This window comes from Euprymna scolopes, chromosome 7 (assembly GCF_053919585.1).
Source record: "Euprymna scolopes isolate OS-2025 chromosome 7, ASM5391958v1, whole genome shotgun sequence".
Lineage (NCBI taxonomy): Eukaryota > Metazoa > Mollusca > Cephalopoda > Sepiida > Sepiolidae > Euprymna > Euprymna scolopes.
This window is the reverse complement of record NC_136488.1, coordinates 128,660,474-128,665,473: the sequence shown is the minus strand read 5'-3', so window position 1 is coordinate 128,665,473 and position 5,000 is coordinate 128,660,474.

The window sequence follows — 5,000 nt, the reverse complement described above, 5'->3', positions numbered from 1 at the left end:
AATATTCAGTGTAGCTTAATCGCCATATACATTTTGTAACTTACCATATATATATATATATATATATATATATATATATATATATATATATATATATATATATATATATATATTAGATGTTAGCAGGGCAACGATGATGGTATTACTACTTGACGATAGTTATAATCGTTGTAATCGTTGTAAAAGTAAATATTTACAGGAAAATCTGTTTAGGTTAAGATGTTTTAAAATGAAAGAATGTTAGAAAGAAAAAAAAAACGTTTAAAATAGGTTGACATCTAGAGTCATATGTAATCTTTCGTAGAGGTCATTTTAAAGTGACGTGGAATTGGGAATTTTGGAAAAGACTCGATAGTTTAAGCAATCAACAATCTGGAGTAAAAAAAGAGCGAATCGAGTCGGGCGGTGATGGTTGCCAAGAAAGGGAATCAATATGCGTAAATCTAAGTTGCTTGGTGTCTTGTTTTTGTTTTACGGCATATCAACCATTTTGAGTTATTTAATGCCGATCCCACTGATTTTGAAGAACAATTTTTTAATAGAGCATTTTTTTTTTTTTATGTAGGTTTCTATTCTACCTAACAGGTACTACCACTACGGGTCAGAGTGGACCTAAGAGCAATGGCAATTAAAGGGTGGCTCCACACTCCCCAAAGCCCGCAAGCTGGGGCCTCACCAGCGCATATAGTTTAAGGTCATATTCAGGACCAAGTAAATCTAAGACCAACTGGGAAACATAGGTAATAAAAGTTGCTGAAAATCAGTCGAGATGTGTTGATTTATTAAGATTAATCTTCCTGAAGATACGTCAAACAAGATCAGGGATGGACAAAGTATGTTTCTCTGATTGACCCGATGTTACAAACGCCAAGAATTGCTAATCCATGTTAAATCTGTTCATGAGATTTGAAACAAATTCTGTGGTTCTTCTCAGTCTTATATTGTAAAGAAACAACTTGTAATAATAATAAAAAAAAAAAAACACTTTGTGCTTGTTTCATTTTTTATTTAAATTTTTTTAAAGAATAGGTTTGGAATAGGAAATTAGACTATAATTTTTTAATTCCGATACCCAAAACAGTTCCGATTTTTCCGATTCCCGGTTCGTTCCTTATAGACCCCGAAACGATGAACATGTTTTCTTTAAAATTAACAGAACTTTAGCGTATAAGTCCGGGAGTAATGTTAGTTAAATTTAGTCTCAGAATACCCCCGATAATTACAGATAATTGATAATCGAAACTGTTATTTTAATTTATTTATCATTGGTAAAGCCATTTTTCCATGCCGTCGCTTAGCAAAAATGATGGAACAACGGACCGTGAAAATTCTACTGTGCGTAAGTTAATAGCGTATTTTATTTTTTTATTTTTGCATGACGTGGTCTGTAGGTTCAAACACCGCACATAATTTTTTTTTTCATTAACTACAAAGAATTTTATAAGACTTGAAAATTTACATTTTTTTTTTGCACGACGTAGTATATTTCTTTGCTTTCGTTTTCGATAGGCCCACACGCATATTATATATATATATATATATATATATATATATATATATATGCATGTATATATATATGGTATATATATATATATATATATATATATGGTATATTATCTATATATCTATAAAAGTGAACGTGTCTGTCTGTCTGTCTGTCTGTCTGTCTGTGTACATTTCCCTACGCAATAACTCTGTCAATTTTTAGTCTATAGACTCGGAATTTGAAATACCAGGTACTGAGATTTGGAAAAATCGATGTGACGGGTGTCAGCCAGAAATTTGGCTGTTAAGGGGTCAAATTTCAACGATTTGACCTTTAAGAACTCTACCAAACTCCTCCGACAATTTTGGGTCTAGACACTTGAAATTTTAGATATAGGTTCCTTGAACCTGGATCTAACTTAATAAAGTGATTTGAGCCCGAAATTATAAATTTTAAGGGGTCATAATAGGGGTCAAAGTTTTTAAAAATTAACCATTTTTTTTTTGTTTTTTTGCTTTTTTTGCACAGCATACACCTCCAAACACCCGAGCAACGCCGGGCACCCCTACTAGTATATATATATAGTATAAAGATTAATAATTGTAAATTATAAATCAGTTTCAAAAGGAAGAACAAACAAAATCAAATTGAGTGTACGATCGTTTCGGAGACGATATTCATTTTATTAAAATTGACACATTTTACAAGAATGCGTTTTTCTTCCACAAATGTGAGTTCTCATATGCGTCACTAAACTTGTGGCCAAAATACAACATGTCCACTTATGTACTGACGAAGTTTAAAACAAATTTTCTAATGCAACTCAATAAGGGCTATCCACCGAAACCTACTACAAAAATGCTAGTTGTATTTTGGTGTCTGAAACTCCCAACCTCACCATCCTTTTTTGCTGATAAGGAGATTATATTCAAAAACACAATCTTTGTCAATTACTGTCAATGTTTATTGTCAATCTTTATTAAATGAATATCGCTTCCGAAACAATCGGACACTCAATTTGATTCTGTTTTTTTTTCTTTTTGAAACTAATTATAATTTACAATTATTATCTTTATACTCAATATTTATATAGCTCTAGGATAAATATATTCATTGAGCTTTTTTATATATCTAGAGTACTATGAGCAATATTCCTTTAAAGTATTAATACATTAAAATAAACTTTGCTCTTTATATATATATATATATATATATATATATATATATATATATATATATATATATATATATTATAATTTCGTAATCACGCAGACAGCAATATATCATGACAGTTTTATCCCAGATGTATTTCTTCAGTGTTACAATCGTTTCTGAACCATTTAAACAAGCGTAAACAAATATTCCAAAATAACTTGTCATCAGACTCCAAATAATCTATAAAATAGAGGAAGATGAGGTGTATCTGAAAAATAGGAAACTGTATATATATTAATAAATTGTGTATATTTTTTTTAATAACTATAACAGTTGTATGTTGTGGCTGATGACTAGCCATTTTGGAATATCTTTTAACAAAATAATTTTTAAGCTTGCCTGAAATGGTTAAGAAACGATTTCGATACAGGGGAAATGGATCTTATGATAAAACTGTTATAACATATTGCTGTCTAGGTTATTACGAAATTATAATATATATGCTCGATTATCAATGCTGATAACTATTGAGCTTATTTACTGTGCAAATATATATGTATATATATGTATTGTGTATATTATATATATATATATATATATATATATATATATATATATATATATATATATATATATATATTGTGTATATTTAGGCAGCATTTTCTCATTTAGACAAATATTATTGAATAGCACGGAGTTATTCTGTTTTACAATTTTCCTTTTTATCTTCTCCAATCTCCGAATAGTCCTTTTTGTGTTCTTCTCGAAATTGTATATGTGCATCCATAATCGCGAGCGCTTTCGACAGAAGTGCTTCTATCATCCTCAGGCATGTTGTAGACATACATGTAGAATTATTTTTTTAAATTACATATACTGTAATGTTATGACCCTTTAGGCTGTGATCATAGCGTAGTATCTGTTAACTGTGGCAATGGTCAATACATTATTATTATTATTGTTATTGTATTCTTATTAATCGATTTGAGCGACGGATGGTCACTGGATCAGTTATTATGATTAGAAGAATGAACAATTAAATTGCGGAAGAAATTATTGACGTGTGAATCGCAAAAGGAATGTGAAAATAGAAAATATATGTAAACATTATTTTGGGGTTTCAAATAAACAAATAGCTAGCTGTGGATTAGGTTGGTCTGAGACACGTAATTAGGTGACGTAAGAGAACACGTGATATAGGTAGTTTTGGAGAGATTCAGAGAGTTGAGGATTGACCACCAGAGCGGACAGACGTCTAGACAGGGGTGGACAGACAGCTAGGAGCGGGCTGTAAGAACAGAAATGTAGACAAACTGCAGATCCTGTGAAAACCATTTGAGACAACTGTAATAAATTTATATTATGAAAATATAAAGAGTTGTTTTAATGGTTTCACAAATAAGAACAGATGTCTCAATTGGTTGGTGCTGATCGCTTCATGGTTCGTCACGGAGCAGCGGGAAGTTAAAAAAAACTATTCAAGAAAAAGGTATGAAGCATATATTATTCTTCTTACATATGAACTGTAAAAATATCCCGTGTGATAAGTCTGATACAACATGACTCGGTTTACACGTCAATATCGTGTCCTCTTGGCTATACAACATACATACGATTTATACGTTTATTATCTGCCTGTTAAAAGAACAATATCTTACATCCACTAGATAACACATGACACGTTTTAATATATCATCTCCTCCAATATAAACCAATATACAACAATACATATACATGTTTTCATGGTCACGTGGTAGCTTGTTACAAGTGAGGTGGGCGGACTTTTTAATTTTTTTATTATATATATATATATTAAATATATTTATATACATATACACACACATATATATATATATATATATATATATATATATATATATATATATATATATATATTCAAAAATTTTCCCAACATTTCAAAACGTTTCGGCTGCATTCATATTATTTATCTGGGGCTTCTTTGTTTCAATGTACAACGCCTCGAGTGTTCTTAGCCTATTTACATTTCTCTCTTGTATTTTTCTACCATAATTCTTCGAAATTCCGAATGATCGCAGCCATGTCCCATCAAATGTTGTGATATGGAGCTAGAGTCAGAGAGGTGGAGACTCAATCTTCGCGACAATGTGTTAGTTGTTGAACCAATGTAGCTACTAATATTGGAGATACACTCTCCGATTGGGCAGCTGAATTTGTAAACTACATTGGTCCTTTCCAACAGGTCATTTGTTTGCGAAATGTTGTTTTTCATTACAAGGCTTGTTGTCTGTCTTTTTTTTTTTATAATATATAATACATTTTATTTTTTTTATTATTATTGGGAGCAACGTATCTACGGATTATATTTTTAAGAATACTT